This window comes from Lissotriton helveticus, chromosome 5_1 (genome assembly GCF_964261635.1).
Source record: "Lissotriton helveticus chromosome 5_1, aLisHel1.1, whole genome shotgun sequence".
Lineage (NCBI taxonomy): Eukaryota > Metazoa > Chordata > Amphibia > Caudata > Salamandridae > Lissotriton > Lissotriton helveticus.
The window spans coordinates 86,284,375-86,302,719 of NC_136065.1; positions in this window are offsets into that span (position 1 = coordinate 86,284,375).

Below are 18,345 nucleotides of genomic sequence, written 5' to 3' on the forward strand. Positions count from 1 at the left end.
TGATTCAGAATCGCCAGACCACACGGAGGTCTGACTGACCCTCTCCCTAGTAATCCGGAGGAAAATTACCCCCCTTTCTTGTAATCCGTGCACTAGAGGTGACAGAGGGGACCCAAGGCGCGAAAGTACCCGACCTCCTGGAGCCCTCGCTGGGATCCGGGAGGCAAATGGCACCTCATCGGGACTTCCAGGGAAGTTCGGCCATCTGGTCGCCCCCATTGGAAAGCATTGCGGGCGACCAGATGGCCGAGGCGATCCGGGAGACCAGATGGCCGAGGGGATCCTGGAGACCAGATGGCCGAGGGGATCCGGGAGACCAGATGGCCGAGGGGATCCGGGCGACCAGATGGCCGGGCACGAAAGGGACGCCATCCGGTCGCCCCGTGCCCCCACGAAGGAGGGAGCGGGTGCCCGGGGCATGGCGGGCCGGAGGCCCGGGGCCCCAGCCGGGCCACAGCCATGGAGGCTGCCAGGGGCCGGCGGGCCCTCCGACCCGGGGCCCGCTTACACCTTGACAAGCAGGGGAGGCCTGCAAGGGACCGACGGACCCCTGTCCTGGGCCCTGGGTGGAGCGGCAGCCCGGGGGACCGGGCCCAGGGCCGGAGCGCCCGACCCGGGGCCCCGACCGGGCCCCTGGACCCAGCCGGGGCTCCCAGGCCCGGAGGCACAGGGGAAGCCTCCCCGGGCCCGCCGGACCCCGTCCCGGGCACCCTGCCCCGCGGCAGGACCCAGGACGGAGCCCGGGGTGGGGAGGCCACCCTCCCCGGGGCCCTCAGGGGCCCCGGATGGAGCTCCTGAACACAGACAAGCAAGGGGAGGCTCCCCGGGCACATCGGAACCCCTTTCCGGGCCCTTGGCAGTGCGGCAGGCTGGGAGACAGGGCCCAGGGCCTGAGCACCCGACCCGGGGCCCGCCCGGGCCCCTGGACCCAGCCGGGGCTCCCAAGCCCGGAGGCGCATGGGACGCCTCCCCGGTCCCTCCGGACCCCGTCCCGGGCACCCTGCCACGCAGCAGGACCAAGGACAGAGCCCGGGGTGGGGAGGCCGCCCTCCCCGGGCCCTCAGGGGCCCTAGCCACTGCTCCTGAACCCAGCCAAGCAAGGGGAGGCTCCCCGGGCACACCGGAACCCCTTCCCGGGCCCTTGGCAGTGCGGCAGGCTGGGAGACAGGGCCCAGGGCCGGAGAAACCAACCCGGGGCCCGGCCGGGCCCCTGGACGCAGCCGGGGCTCCCAAGCCCGGAGGTGCATGGGACGCCTCCCCGGTCCCTCCGGACCCCGTCCCGGGCACCCTGCCACGCAGCAGGACCAAGGACAGAGACCGGGGTGGGGAGGCCGCCCTCCCCGGGCCCTCAGGGGCCCTAGCCACTGCTCCTGAACCCAGCCAAGCAAGGGGAGGCTCCCCGGGCACATCGGAACCCCTTCCCGGGCCCTTGGCAGTGCGGCACGCTGGGAGACAGGGCCCAGGGCCGGAGAAACCGACCCGGGGCCCGGCCGGGCCCCTGGACGCAGCCGGGGCTCCCAAGCCCGGAGGTGCATGGGACGCCTCCCCGGTCCCTCCGGACCCCGTCCCGGGCACCCTGCCACGCAGCAGGACCAAGGACAGAGCCCGGGGTGGGGAGGCCACCCTCCCCGGGCCCTCAGGGGCCCTAGCCACTGCTCCTGAACCCCGCCAAGCAAGGGGAGGCTCCCCGGGCACACCGGAACCCCTTCCCGGGCCCTTGGCAGTGCGGCAGGCTGGGTGACAGGGCCCAGGGCCGGAGAAACCGACCCGGGGCCCGGCCGGGCCCCTGGACGCAGCCGGGGCTCCCAAGCCCGGAGGTGCATGGGACGCCTCCCCGGTCCCTCCGGACCCCGTCCCGGGCACCCTGCCACGCAGCAGGACCAAGGACAGAGCCCGGGGTGGGGAGGCCGCCCTCCCCGGGCCCTCAGGGGCCCTAGCCACTGCTCCTGAACCCAGCCAAGCAAGGGGAGGCTCCCCGGGCACATCGGAACCCCTTCCCGGGCCCTTGGCAGTGCGGCAGGCTGGGAGACAGGGCCCAGGGCCGGAGAAACCGACCCGGGGCCCGGCCGGGCCCCTGGACGCAGCCGGGGCTCCCAAGCCCGGAGGTGCATGGGACGCCTCCCCGGTCCCTCCGGACCCCGTCCCGGGCACCCTGCCACGCAGCAGGACCAAGGACAGAGCCCGGGGTGGGGAGGCCGCCCTCCCCGGGCCCTCAGGGGCCCTAGCCACTGCTCCTGAACCCAGCCAAGCAAGGGGAGGCTCCCCGGGCACACCGGAACCCCTTTCCGGGCCCTTGGCAGTGCGGCAGGCTGGGAGACAGGGCCCAGGGCCGTGGCACCCGACCCGGGGCCCGGCCGGGCCCCTGGACCCAGCCTGGGCTCCCAAGCCCGGAGGCGCAGGGGAAGCCTCCCCGGGCCCTCCAGGACCCCGTCCCGGGCACCCTGCCACGCAGCAGGACCAAGGACAGCGCCCGGGATGGGGAGGCCGCCCTCCCCTGGACCTCAGGCCTTCCATGTCAGCCCGGCAATCTGGTCGCCCCATTGGAAAGCATTGCGCGCTACTATTGCAAACACATTATCTACCGGACTTGCTCTAGATGGCGCTCCAACATAAGGAATGTACCAACACCTTCCCTACTGGAATCGTGACGAGCAGGAGCCGTCATTAGCACTGAAGGGGTTAAGTGAGAAACAGCAAGCAAAGAGGTCTTCCCCGATCTGGATTGTACCCCATCAGGGTAACCTGTGTCTGCAAGGTATTGGCAAGAATCCAAGAGCTCAGTTAGGGAGAAGTGTCTGTACAGAAACATATGTTTTTGGGTCTCAGACTTCCCCTGCGTTTCTAGCAGCTAAGGGTACTTATTTCATCTGTCATGATAGAGCATATACATGGTTGCCCCCTGACTTCGCGGGCTCATGTTTTGTTTCATTCCTGTTGCCTCCCACCTACACAGCAGCGGCAGACTACCACCGGACAAGGATAGTTAGAGGTGTCTTGAGTAAAGAAGACACTGCAGGTCAAGAATTTGGGGACTTTGCAAAGGGTTTTCTGCCGTTCTGGGGATCCATGGCTAACAGTAGGAACATAAGGCAATTGACAAGGGTAGTTGAGTCCACCGTGACCGAGACTGCTGGTGCCCTTAGTAACTTGACTGCTGAGCTCCAGTCGGATCGACTTATGACCCTTCAGAACCGGGTCGCTTTAGATGTTATACTTGCAGACCGAGGTGGGGTATGCAGATTGATCCAATCTAGCTGCTGCATTTTCATCCCAGATAACGCTCCAACGGTGTACCAGGCCATCTCCAGGCTACATAAGATTTCCGAATCTATTCATGTGGATAAGGGAGATTGGTTGTTAATGGGATGGTTCTGGGAACTGATATCTGCCTGGGGATGGAAAATTCTAATGGTCATTGGGATGGTCTTAGCCATTCTTTTCCTGTTCTGTCTGTGCATACAGTGTGCTCCTGCAATATGTGGCCTCTGTGTTACATCATGTGTAAGGAAGCCTGTGTCAAGAGATGAACTAAGTACTAGAATGATGTTACAGCAACATCTCAATGACTTTAGGAATATAGATCTGGACTCAGACTAACATGAGGATAGATTAATTGCCTATGTAAGGGCAAAAGGAGGGTTTGTGGTTCTGAAAATTCTGGATTCGTATAATCGTTTTGGACTCGAGAATTAAAGCTCTCCGAAACATGACGAATTTGGTATCAAAAGACCGAGAATGACGAGTACATTATGCACAAGCATTTTCATCGCATTCGAGTGATGGTTTCACCTCAAAATCGTCACTTGTACCTTGAACCCTTGGCTTCCATTTTGTATATGGCAGCCATTTTGTGTGTTGCCCTTTACATAGGCCTTAATCCAGCTGAATTCAATTCAGCAAGGACACATACTCCTTAATCGACTTTTCTTTGACCTATACAAGTTGGAACCATTGCTCCAGGCCAAACTCGTTAGGTCAGTTCCCCTCCCAGTGGCCGAGCAAGCTAGCATCAAGGCTCAACAAGCCATAAAACCATTTCAGCGCGCACACCTGCCGTATCTCGCTCACATCTGCCTCCACTCCTTTTCTTCATTTTCTTTATGATGGGGAGGTGCACGTTTTTATTGGGGGTCCAGCGATATCTGATGAAATGTTGGGCCTTGCCAGGTGATTTGTTATGGGCAGCACGACGTGAAATATGTACATGTCATCATGACTCTGCTTTTCTTTTGTAACCAAAACCTGTAAATGATATACCACAAATTCGAAGAATGTTTGCCTGAAGCCGAATATTCTGTATAAAGAGAGAAGCCTGACTTTGTAAATTCGAGCAGTCTCCTGAGAATATACTCCCCGTGTGTTGTACTTCTAGGACACTTGTTACCTTGGTTGCAGCCAATAAAATCGATCCTTGACTTCACCTAGAAGACTCTGAGTTTCTGTAGGTCTGAATCAGGAAGAACTCGAGGTCTCTGGGTGTACCCTGACACCGCTGGGTTACCGGTTCTGTGCCGGTTCTTAAGAAAACCCAGTACCTCACACTATGGGTCCAGTTCTGGCCCAGAACATACCCACTCCTACCTCAAATGTCAACACAGATGCACAGTCACTTAATGACTGGGTCGGGAATATGATGTCATCCATTGCACCGGCAACATGCGCAATATCTAAGCGAGACTCCCCTTCCGCTCCCTGGTTCTCTCAGGACCTTAGAATACAGAAGGCTGACTGTAAGAGGTTGGAGAGGCTTTGGAGGATAAATTACGGACCCCTAGAAAAAGTTTGTTATAAGGAAGCATCCAATAAATTGCATAAAGCCGTCAGAAAGGCTAAAAAACTGTTCTATGCAGAATCAATTCAGCAGGCAGAACATTCAAGCAAAGAAACCTTTAAAGTGGTACAGTCTTTTTTTAAACCTAGGTGTATTGAGAGGGAGGTTCCCCCGTCGACCACGCTGTGCAACAGCATCTCAGACTTTTTTTACTCTAAAATTAAACAAGTCTATGAATCCTTCGGGCCGGAGAAGAAAACGGTAAAAACGGATCGTGCTGTTAAGGTGGGGGATGGTGACACTTTGGCACAATTCCAGCCGATAGCTCTGAACGTGGTTATGCAAGAACTCAGTCGCTGTAAGTCAGGGTCACCTGACGACCCCTGTCGGCCTAAACTTTGGAGCACCATAGCTGACTTTGTGGCTCCCACAATTCAGCCGATATGGAATATGTCCATCTCCTCGGGAGTGTTCCCGAATATATGGAAACATGCTACTCTCCTCCCATTAAAGAAAAAACCAAATGGGGACCCCAAGGACCTTAGCAACCTTCGTCCGATCTCGCTGTTGGCAGCACCAGGCAAAATGCTCGAGAAAGTAATCCAGCGCCAGCTGAATAAATTTATTGAAGAAAATAAAATATTACATGAGACACAATCAGGCTTTAGACCCGGCTTTAGCACGGAGACAGCACTAATTGAGGTGGCAGAGTCAGTAAGGTGGTCGATGGATTCTGGAGACTCAGCGATGCTGGTACTCCTGGATCTGTCGGCCGCTTTTGATACGGTCGACCACGTTAGATTGCTGTCGCGACTGGCTGAGATAGGCATCCAGGACCAGGCACTGGGGTGGATACAGTCGTATCTGACTCAGAGAACACAGAAGGTGGCGCTGGGGACCATTTCTTCAACACTTAAGGCCCTCAGCTGTGGTGTCCCGCAGGGATCGGCACTTAGCCCATTATTATTCAATATCTACCTGGCTCCACTCTTCACGCTGATTGCCAATTGGGGGGTCAAGGCAATCTCATACGCCGACGACACCCAATTGGTGTTTCCGTATTCTGAAATATCGGAGGCGTCCTTTGCGAATTTCAAGGGCTGTCTCCAAGATGTGGCATGCTGGATGAACACAAATAAATTAAAACTCAACGCTAACAAGACGGAAGTGATCTTGTTTGGCAAAGGCCCCCCTCCTCCTTCTGATCTCTGGTGGCCGACGGAGATGGGACAGGCCCCCTCGCCCAACCATACGGCAAAAAATCTGGGGATGCGGTGGGATGACAGTTTGTCCTTTGCCTCACACATCCAGCAAGTAGTTGGCTGCTGTCTGTGTAAACTGAGGAATCTCCGTAAGATTCTGCGACTCTTACCAGAAAGCTGCCGAAAAACAGTAATCCATGCCACTGTGACATCCAGGCTGGATTACGCAAACGACCTGTATCTGGGCTTACCAAAGTACCTTATACAGCGGCTGCAACTGGTCCAAAACGCGGCTGCGAGACTATTAATGCGGATTCCTTTCAAGCATTCGGTCTCTCCGCACCTTCTCTCACTTCATTGGTTACCAGTAGCTAGCAGAATCAAATTTAAGGCACTTACACTGGCCTTCAGATCCCTGTATGGCACCTGCTCAAATTATCTGAAAACCCGGTTGCCAAGATACACCCAAGCGCGCTCTCTCCGATCCAATGGCCGCGTTCAGCTTGCAGTTCCGCGAGTAAAAAGGGCTCGGCTGGGAGGACGTACTTTCTCGGCCAATGTGGCGGCACTTTGGAACACCTTGCCCCCAACTCTTCAACAGGCCCCCTCAGAGCTATGTTTCAAGCAGATGTTGAAAACATGGCTCTTCACCCAACCGCGCTAGGCGCAAATTCCCCCTGCCCTCGCGGTCAAAACCTGTTCCTTCAGCGCCCGGACACCTCCTGGCGAGGTAGCTGTTCGCGCTCTATAAAATTCCGTATTATTATTATTATTATTCTCTTCCAACTCCCCTTGTACTCGTAGCTGTTCCACCGCCAGCTTCTTTTCTGCTAATTTTAGCTCGCCCTCGATTTTTAGTTTGGCCATTTCAAGTTCATGATTGCGGCTTCTCTCTCTGTCCGCTAGTTCTTCTGGGTAGAGGCCCACATCTGGTGCGTTGCTTCGTACCTGGGCGCTGCTGCTTCCCCTTTGGATGAGTTCGGGTTCGGCCGGCTGCTCCGCTTCTCCTCCTGTTTGGGAAAGGGTTGCTACGGACTCCACCCAGGCTTGTAGGGCTTTTTGCATATCTTCTTTCGTATTTAGGCCTGTGGTAGCGTTTTTCCGTTCTTTGCAAAATTCTTTCAATTCTTTGTGTGTGTAGTCTTCCAGCCGTTCTGCACGGAACGTAGTACTCGCGTCGGTTTCAGTGGGACTGTTTGGTGTTTCCTTCTGCCATCTTTGCTCGGTAGTGCGTCAGCCGCTCACTGTACGATCTCTAGATTGTGGGCTCGGATCCCGTCGCTTGCCACCAATGTTAGAAGGGCGATCCCAGGGGAGGCCAAAATATGTACCTGACCACCCTGTGACCCACCTTTCCTACGAACACTGCCGAGCACTGGCGGGAGACCCTTCAGGGGGAGAGTCTCGAATCTAGGATCGCACGCGCTGAGCTAGCACCACTCGACAAAGGGACACCACACTGTAGGTTTTCAGGAGAACGTATTCTTCATATCTCAAATAAATGGATCTTTATGATCCGCAGGATTCTTATGTACAAGTAGAGCAAGGGCTCCAAGAGTCTCGGTAGGGATTTGGGTAGCGGGACAGTCTTAGGGTTCAAGATAGATGCAGGTGCGTATCCGGTGCACATCTCTCAATCCTCGAGCTGGGGGATACAAGTAGATCTTGGGTCCAGCCGGACCAGGATAGTCTCTGAGCCGCGACCGAATCAGCAGGGCTCGAGCAAGGATGAGGCAGTTCTTACGGTCTTTAGGGAGACGCGATCGAATCAGCAGGGCTCAGGGGTTCTCAAGGTTGCAAGGGAGCCGCGACAACGTCTGCAGGGCTCAGAGGGTTCCGGGCAAAAGTCCTTCTCTGCCGGGTAGGAGCCGCGACGATGTCTGCAGAGCTCAGAGGATTTCGTGCAGAAGTCCTTCTCTGCCAGGTAGGAGCCGCGACGATGTCAGCAGGGCTCTCGTAGTTCCAGGATACAACTGCCTTGATCGTCCCGGAGCCACCCTTGATATAGGACTGCTCCTCTTTGATGTCCGGAGTCCTCGCAGGCAGAGGTCTTAGCACCTGGGGGCCGTTTGTTGGGGGTTCCTCCTAGGCGGCCCCTTTCATCCTTTCAAGTTTGGTCTGGAGGGATCCCAGACACGCAGCAGGCTTGGAGTCAGCCCTCAGGGAGTCCGGATGGGCGATCAAAACTCATCTCTCAAGGGGAGGTGGGAGGTGTGATCGCATTACTCCTCCCTCTCTCGCTCACGGGGAGCGCTCTACCCCCCAGCTGGGTATGGCGCGTCCAGGGCCGAGGTCGGGCTGGGGCCGGGCGCGGCCATCTTAGGTGCAGGGGAATGGGCACCGGGCCTCGGGTACCAGGTAGATGGAGGGGGTGGACGGGGAAGCCCAGTGTCGTGGATGTGGGTCATGGAGGGAATGGTCGGGTGAATCAGGGCCCTGGGGAGGTGTACGGGTCAGGGGGGGTCACTACGGGTCAGGGAGGACCACGCCACGAGGCCGGGTCCAACAAGTATCAAGGAAACCTATGTATTTCTGTAATGGGAACAAGATATGAAGTCTAGGTTTAAATCTTTTTTTATTTGATAAAGACAAAATGCAATAAACAATACAATGCCATCTGCTAGGAGCCAAGCAAGTGTGCAAGACAATAAGGCATAAAATGAAAAGGAAAAGAAGATCCCAACTCGCTCCCTCCCAACCTCCTCCTATCCCCCCGCCCCATTTCTGTGCCCACCCCCTCCCCACTGTCCCAGAGGTCACCAAAGGGAAAGAGCAGTGTTGTGTCTCACATTGATGGGGCCGGGCTGGATCCTGTATCAGCGCTGGGAGTCGCAATAAATGCAAATATCTGGGGCAGGTGAGTTCCCTGAAAATCGGAGCTCAACAGAGTTATGAAAGGGTGTCACAATTCCGTAAAGGAAGCCCCGTCTACCTGGAGTGAAAGGGAAATACGTTCCATGCCCAACAAATGCTGCAACCTGTGTAGCCACCCTTGGAGTGTGGGAATCCTATCTGTGCCCCAGTGGGACAATATATTCTGCAGAGCCGCACCAAAGGCAATTCCCATCTGCCTACCTCTGCGCGATTTAAGGGGATAGGTAAGTGTATTGGGCAGGCCCAGGAGAACATACGCAGGGAAGCGTGGTATTTGTGTGTTAAAATGTTTATCAACCTCATCGAGGATCTGTTCCCAATATGACATAAGCGTTGGGCATTCCCACATCAGGTGTGTCAGTGTGCCCTCAGACCCGCAGCCTCTCCGGCACCCTGGGGAGCGACGGGGTTACCCTTATGAAGTCTGGAGGGTATGTGATACCAATATGTCACTATCTTGGTGGCAGTTTCTATGCTGGAGATGTTGCACGCTGAGTATCTAGCCCAGTAAAAAATGTCCCTCCATTCCTTCTGTGATAGTGTTCGGCCAGTTCTGTCTCCAAGCACCTCTGTCCTGCAGATTTAGCCAACCGTTCCGGAGGTCGCAAGAGGTGGTAAAGCTCTGTGATGAGACATTTGCTTGACTGCTTGGAAACCAACCACTTCTCATAAGGGGTGAGCAGTCTCTCCGCCACTTGGCGCGTCGAGGGCTGCATAACCCATTGGCGTATCTGCTGGTAGTGATATTGCTCAATTTCGGCAATGCAAAGTTGGAGCGGAAATCCTCGAAGGACAACTGACCCTCCACATCGAATAAGTAGCCAATCGATCTGTGCCCCTCTCCGTCCCAGTGTTTGAAGGCTACCAGGTCGAGACCGGGAGTAAAGTCGGGATTGTTGGTTATGGGCATGATTGGCGACGGGAAGATGGTAAGGCTGCAGCGTGCAGCTGTCGCATGTGAGGTTAAGTTATGTTAAGGGCTCTTATAACGCGCAACAGCTACTCCAAGGAGTGTACCGGCACGGATCCAAGAGGAGTCCCTGAACTGCATCGCCCTCAATTACGGAAACAGGTAGGTTTTTAAACGTTTCTTGAAGGCTAACGGATCATGAGTATTTTGCAGAGAAAACGGTAGAGCATTCCAAGCCTGGGCAGCCTTAATAGCCAGGGAGCAACTGCCCATCTTATGCCGGATAAAGCGGGGCACCCTAGCTTGAAGGAGGGTTGAAGAGCGCAGTTGTCTCAGCGGGACATAGAAGGAGAACTGCTTCTGTAAGTAGACTGGCCCAAGAGTGCACGATGCGCAATAACCAGGGATTTGAATTTAACCCAGTCCGCCATGGGAAGCCAGTGGAGAGCGCGGAGATGTTCCCTCATGCTGCACGTCTTAGCGATTCCCAAGAGAAGCCTGGCAGCCGCATTCTGAATGACCTGGAGTCTATTCAAAGAATATCCAGGTATGCCTATGTACAACACGTTGCCGTAGTCTTTGGCCGGCCTGGGGAAGAGAGATAGAAAGCTCCTTAATGTTTTAAGAAGGCCAAAACAGCTGCCTGACAGCTTTTTTTACCTGAACAGCAAAAGAGAGGTTATCCTCAAACCACACTCCTAGGTTTTTCGCGGATAAGCCCTTAGAGGTAGGGAGGGGGAAACCAAGAGGCCAGATCGAGTCTCTGAAGCCAGGGGGGAATTTGCCGTAGAGAAGGATCTCTGACTTGTCTTCGTTACATTTGAGTTGGGCCGATTCAAGCCACTCGAAGATCGAAGACAGGCAATGCTGAACGAAGGCTACAGAGTCCTCATCCATTCCCCAGGTAAAGGGAAGCTGGGTGTCATCGGCATAGGCAATCACCTTAGCCCCCAACCCCTCAACTAGATAGACCAGAGGAGTGGCATAGATGTTAAAAAGAAGGGGGCTAGGGGTAGACCCCTGTGGGACCCCGGTGGTGACCGGCAGTGGTGTTAAGGCAACCAGACCTCTTGGGCCTGCCCTTCAAAAAAGGACCTCAGCCAGCTCCAGGTAGTGCCTGAGACACCTATCTCAGAGAGTTGGGTGAGCAGCAGGGAGTGTGGTACCGTATCAAATGCCGCCGATAGGTTGAGCACCACTAGTGCTGCTCTCCCGCCGGCGTCTAAGCACTCACGGATGGCTTCGGATATTTCCACCAGTGCTGACTCAGTGCTGTAAGAGGAAAGGAACCCGGACTGTGCTGGATGCAAAACATCAGATCCCTCAACAAATTCTGTAAGTTGTTTGGTCATCACCTTCTCACAGAGTTTGGCTAAGCTGGGCAGGAAGGAGATAGGGCGATAATTCCCAGGGATGAGAAAGAGTGGGCTTCTTAAGTAGGGGAAGGATATTAGCCTGTTTCCAGACCTCCGGTGCACGTGCCTCACGGAGGGAGGCGTTTATAATCAGATTAACTTCGGGGTTGATGACCTCCGCGACTGCAGCGAGTAGTCTCGCCGTACAGGGGTCCGTGGGTGAGCCTGATTTCAAGCCCTTCAAGATTTTAAGAGAGCTAGACAAATCTAAGGCCTTTAGTTTTGCCCGTGTAACCGGTGACCTTAAAAGCCTCAAGGGGCAATGGGTTTATGGATAAAAGGGATCTTCCACAGGGACTGGCCCGCCAAGGCAGGCTACATAAAAGCCAGTGCTTTTCGGACTCACCTTGGGACCATTCCAACAGAGCCTGCAACTGAGTGGACCTAAAATAGCGATCTATATTGGGAATCCCAAGGCCGCCCTCCCCTGAGGGGTCTATAGATCATGTCCCTATTCATCTTGGGTTTTTTATCTGTCCAGACGAAAGAGAGAAACTCTTTTTAAAGTAGTTTTAAAGTGGTGGGGGAGAGTCCACAGGCAATGTTTGGAAGAGGTATACTATTTTCGGGAAGTACGCTCATTTTGAATGCCGCCACCCTGTCCAGTCAAGAGAGGACAAATGGTTGCCAGCGATGTAGATCCCGCCGGGTCCATGTCAAGAGTTGGGTGTAATTTAAAGTGACTCTATCTTGAATTGAAGTCGTCAGCTTTATACCTAAGTATGGTATAGATTTCTGGTCCCACTGAATTGGACATATCTGCTTGAGAGCGTATATAGTGGATGGCAGTAAAGAGAACCCCAGAGCTTGTGACTTGGACATATTGACCCGAAAGCCCAAAGCAGCAGCAAAGTTCTCTAGCTCTGTGAAGAAGGCCGGTATTGACGTCATGGGGGCCTCGAGTGTAGCAATGACATCGTCCGCATATAAGCTTATGGTATGGCGCTCTCCCCCAAACCGGACCCCGATGATCTGATGGTTCTCCTGCACCCTCTGAGCAAAAGGCTCCATATATAGGGCAAATAGGAACAGAGAGAGCGGGCTGCCCTCTCTCGTTCCCCGTGCTTTCGGAAAGGGCTCTCAGGTGAATCTGTTTACCCAGACAGTGGCCGAGGGGTGGCTATAGCTACTAAACACCCATTTGCAGAAGCGATTCCCCACCCCAAACCGCTCCAGAGTGGCCTCCAGGCATGTCCAGTGCACCCTGTCGAACGTTTTTCCAGCGTCAACAGACAACATGACCCATTCCTCTGACTGGTGGTGGGCTTTGTCTAGGAAGTGGAGTAATCTCCAGGTGTTGTTGCAACATTGTCTGGTCGCAACAAACGCCGCTTGATCCGGGTCTATCAAGCCTGGCATCGGCGTTCCCAATCTAGCAGCAAGAATTCCCGCAAATAACTTTAGATTGATGTTCAACAGGGATATTGGGCATTAGGAAGCGCAGTACCGGTTATTCCTACCAGGTATAGGGAGGACAACAATCAAAGCAAGGAGCATCGTAGGTGGGATATCAGAGGAGGCCTCAATTGCGCTGAAGAGTCAGGTTAGTATTGGGGCTAGAATGGTGCAAAAGGTTTTGTGGAAAATAGCAGTGAACCCATTAAGGCCTGGAGATTTAAGGAGTTTAAGTTGAACTATGGCTGAGATCACTTACTCAATGCAGATTGGGCTATCTAAGGTGGAGGCCTGATCAGTGGTCAGCTGGGAGTGAGTTATTCTCTGGAGATAATTTAGAGTATCCCGCTTGGGCAGCTGCTGAGCGGTGTACAGCTCAGCATAAAAATCACGGAACGTGCGGGAGATGTCCGCATCTCGGGTATGCTCAGAGCCATTTGCGTCAAAGACCTTTTGGACCATAACTGCCTGACGCTGAGCACACAGTTTGTGTAGAACGCGTGCTTCAGTCATAAAGCAACGTCTTCCGCCCTACCAAGGTCGAGGCTAGCTAGCTGGAAACGCACTGCCTCCAGCTGCCTCCACACCCGAGGTACCCCGGTTCGCTTGTGTATTCCTTCTAATTCTAGCATTTGTTTGGAGAGCTCATCTCTTTTCTCTGCGAATCTTATTGTCCGCCGAGGACGTGGCGACAAAGTCGGCTTTACCACTAACATGAGCGTTTCCCATAGGGACACTATGAAAGTATCCAGAGTGTCATTGAAAAATAGGAAGTGCTCCATTGTCTTGGTCAAGCGCACTACCACCTCAAGCGGTGGAGAAGAGCTTCCAGCAACTGCCAGGAATAGGGTGGTCTGTCTGCGGGGGGAATCACCAGCATCAATGCGGCTTGATCTGAGAGCACGCTGGGCTCAATGTCGGATTGGGAACCTATAAAATAATCGATCCTGGCTTAAGTCTTATGGGCATGGGAATAGAATGTGTAGTCCGTTGTGTGGGTATGAAGGGTGCGGCAGATATCAACTAACCCCAGATTCTGCAGCAGTTCTTTCCCGCTTTCGGACAGAGCCCCTGTTTGTCTCTGCCTTTGGGATGAGCGGTAGAGTTAGTTGTTAAACACTATATTTAAATCGCCCCCTATAAGTATCTGCTGGTCTGAAGAGGCCGCAAAGTCTGTAACCACTATGCGGGGAAACGCCTCCTGGCCCTCGTTGGGTGCGTAAATAGTAGTTAGTGTGAACGTATGCGTGACTATAGATACAGAGAAAGCCAGGAGCCGCCTTCTGATTTCAGATACCCTTGCTCCCACCACATCCCTGAAAATTGCGAGAGATGATGATGGCTACTCCAGCCTTTTTGGTAGGAAATGAAGAAAAATATTGATGTGGTAAAGCCTTCGAGCGGAGTCTGTGAATGTCATTGAGAAGGAGATGAGTCTCCGCAAGTAAGCAAATATGTGCGCTTGAGTTCTCGAGATATGACAAGATGGCCCTTCTCTTAATTGGGTTGTTAAGCTCTAGTAAGTTCGGGCTAAAATCTTAATACTTGCTGGCATGTGGGCTGGGATCAGGATATACTGCTAAAATAATGCATCGGCATATGCCAAGAATCTCTTCTTGTAGGTGAGCACATAAGATTGAGGGGCGGGGCCAGCAAGGGGCATGCAAAGTTAAGCAGAACCAGGAGTGCAAAGGCATAGGGAAGGAGATACACCAAAAGAAAAAAGAAACCCCAAAAGAACAACTGTACAGATACAAGAAAATGTCATTTAACAATCAAGTGTCCGGAGCTTACAACTCCTGGAGAGTAAATTGCGGGGTACCAGTAGCCGGTATCTCTCCCGCCCGCCTCTCCGAACACAGCCTCATGCTTATGTTAAAAGTGGCTCTGGTGCTAGGCAAGGAGGCAAGCAAATGTTTACTGATTCTTTTCTCTGACTCACAAGGGCTATTCCGAAGAAGCTCTCGCCAGGGACACCAAGACCGCATGTCTCTCCTTGGCCATGCTGTCTGAATCGAGTCATTATGATGGACTCTTCGGCTTGATAGTGGTTCATCCGTGGCCACTTTGGCGTCTACTGCTTGAGTTACTCCGTTGCGTCTTCTCAGCTGTGGGTTCCTCAATGTTCAGCAGTTTGTAGGCCGCGAAGAGAGGGCGTTTTTCCCTGAGCTCCCCCTTGAAGGTGAAAATCATCCGAAGGGGTGCCCCAGGAGTACGTGATGTCAGCCTTCCAGAGGTGTGCAGTTATAGGGCGAAATGTCTTGCCCAAGGTGGACGCTACTAGGTCTTTGTACAGTGTGGGTTTCTGGCCTTGTATTGGAAAGCTAAGTTGACCCTGGCTGCTTGAAGTATGTGCTACTTGAGCTGGTAATCGTGCACACATGTCAGAATATCTGCAGGGGGAACCCGGGCAGCCTTCCTAGGGCCCACTCTGTGAGTGCGGTCCAGTTTAAACGGAAAGTCCTGAGGATCACCCAGAAGTGAGCAGAAAAGGTCCACCACTAGTGCTTTGATGTTAATGTCCTCCCATCCATATGCCATTCCTCGGATGTGGATGTTGTTCCCCCGGGACCTGTTTTCCAAGTCCTCTTTGTGGGCTTGGAGGTCGAGAATCTGTTCCTGTAACCGAAGGACTTCTTCCGTGAGACTCTCTAGTTCCTCATCGCACCCAGCTTCGCGTTCTTCTAGGGTGTTGACCCTTTTACCCAGACAATCCACATCTCGACGCACCTCCCGCAGGTCAGCCGAGAGGTCTCGTTTCATGGCTGACAGGTCTTCACGGAGAGGGAAGAGAGATTCCAAAAGGGATCGACTAACTGGATCTTCCGTTCCCTCCACTACCTCCGTCTCTTCCATAGACTTCATTGTGATCTGGCCCTCAGGCTGCAAATTGATTGGTTTAAGCAACATTTCCTTCACTGATCTGTCCTTTCGACCCTTGGAGGCCGCCATTGTAAATTTTTGCTGCCCCCACTCTTATGTAGACATTGCAGGCTTGTTTTTTAAAGTCCCGGGGGCAGGCAAGTACAACTCAGATGGCCCGCAAATTGCTCCCCACCCTTTTCTGCCGTGAGCCGTGCTCTCCTCTTGATGCTTGGCCTGGCCCCTCTGAGCTCTTCTGTCTGGTCGGGCCTATTGCTGGCAAAGTCGCTTTATGCCCCTTAGAGTGTGTCCCTGGGCAAGCAGATGACCCCAAACCCTGAGCCCAGTCCGTGGGCCCGGGCCCACTCTGCTGCTGTAATACATCAAGTCAACACCCGACTCCAAGAGGTCCGCTGGGGGGTGTTAATGTTAGGGCCTCTCCTACCATGTGGGGATGCCGCATGGTGGTCACCTTGCCTCCAGCCTCAACCGCATCACTGGTCCTCTGAGGGATGAGTCCCCCATTGTGTTAGCACAGAATGAGTAGCCAGTCCCCCCAGCCCACTTCAGCCCTTATCTCTGTGCAGAGTTGGCCACTGGATTAAGCCTCTATCCGGACAGTCGATCACACGGAAAGGGGAAGTGGTTCATGCCACCCTCATTTCTCCTCTCTTGGCCTGGCCTCATGTAGGCCACCCAGGGCGCCTCCGCAGCCTCCAGCCAGGCAACCAACCAACCACACTGCGGCTACTGGTTTCTCAAATGTTGTGGCCTCCACTGTTCTCCTCAGTGCCGGCTCTGGGCCCTCTGACAGCCTCCTCCTTGCAGCGCAATGACGGCCAGTGTCAGACCCAGGCACGCCGAGTCTACACATTCACCTGGGGCCCAGGCCCCGTGCAGGCCGCCCAGGTCAGCTCCCTCAGCATTGCCCCTCCGGTCCGCGCCTGGTATGTAGATGGGTGAGGGCGTGGCACCAGCCCGAAAGTCAGGTGGGGGGATGAAGTCTTTGCACCCCTGTCTTGTCCTCAATGTCCTGGGCCTGATATGGGTCGATGCTGGTACCTCGCACTCACCGGGGTAGCAGCAGCAGGGGGCCGCCGCAGCTGCGATCTTCCTATTCCCGCAGCCCGGACTCTCTCTTCGTTCTCCTTGAGTGTGGCCCCTGGTCTCCGCAGGACCGTGTCTCCTCAGCACGGCACCATAGAGCAGGAGCCGCACACTCTTAGGGCCTGTATGACCTCCTGCAGCCAGGGCCTCGCCTAGACTCACAAGGCTGACTACTCCCACCTCAGAGCCCGGCCAGCGAAGCCCCATTTCAAGATGCCGCTGATGTCGTCACCTGGTGCTCAGCCCCCTCAGGTGAACCCACACCCCAAGCTCACTGGCGGATCCAGCCGCAAAGCCTTCATCCGCACCTTGCCAGCCCCCAAAGGGCATCCACAGACCTGCTGCTCCTCCCCACAGGGCCGCTCCGGGCAGCCGCCACAATGCCAGACCCTAGAAGCTCAGGCTCCAGGGACACCCCCGTCACCAGTGTGAACCCAAGGGAGGGGTCACTAATTTCCAGGGCCCCCCTCCGTCTCTAAATAAACTGGCAATGCCAGGCAGGAGCGGAGAGACTCAAGGACACGCCCTACCAGGTCGCCATCTTGGCCACGCACCCAAGATATGAAGTTTAGAAGCAGTGCGTATTTGTGCATCTCTGGATTTGTGCGTACCCATATTAGCATGCGAATTAGAGGGTATTGTTCAAAATTACTTCTTTTTTACACACTGTCTTAAATTTGGAAGGTAGAAATGCATAGTAATGCAAACGGTACTAACACATGTTCTACTATTCTATGTTCCCCTAAGACTCCTGATAAAAATGGCACCTAACTTGTGTGGGTAAGCCTAGTGTCTGTGACATGAAATGGACCAAAAACTCAATGTGGATATACCACATTTTCCAATGAAAAGTGACCCTTTTTTCGCCATGTACCTAGCTGTGGATTTTGGGCCCTAACTCAGCCGGCACCTAAGGCAACCTAGCAACCCTGTACATTTCCTAAAACTAGACACCTAGGGGAATCCAAAATGGGGTGACTTGTGTGGCTTTCACCAGTTTCTGTTACCCAGAATCCCTAGCAAATCTCAAACTGTGTCAAAAAACATATTTTGTCACATTTCTGTGATGGAAAGTTCTGGAATCTGTGGGGAGCCACAAACTTCTCCACACCCAGGATTCACCCAAGTCTGCAGCTAAAAGTGGTACTGCACTTATGTGGGTAGGCATATTGCCCACGACAGGAAATGGCCCAAAACGCAACGTAGACACATCACATTTGTACAGTGAAAACTAATGAGTATTTTTTTTTTAAAACAGATTTTATTGATTGCATGGTGGAGACATATCAAGTAATGCCCTGAGAGCCAGAGACAATCACTAGAAGCAAGTTATCAATCACAAATTTCATGCAATTATTTTCATAGATGAGCAAACAAGTGAATAAAACAGTAAAGAAAGGGGGTAGCACAACTCCCGCTTCCCCGCCCCCCCTCCCCGCCCACCCACAACCCCCCTCCCCCCGTGCGTGCCGCCGCCTGCTCTGCCTGTGTTTTGCTTAAAGCATATTGCACTTGCCAAACGTACCACAGTGACCTTGTGCATCTCAGGCTGTTGGGCTGTCAAGGGATCTGAAATACATCCTCTTCAGGAGGTGGTTCCAAGTCCAGACCCCGAAAGTCCGCCCACCTCTTCCATATCTTGTAGTGCTTTCGAGGACATCCCCTGGCCACATATATTGGCTGTTCCAGGCCCATACTAAAGTCCATCCCATTCTTCCAAGCTATAAGTGATGGGGCTCGGGGTGCCTTCCAAGATCTTGCAATGTCCCTTTTGGCCAGGGTGAGCCCCAACAATAATAGATTACGCTT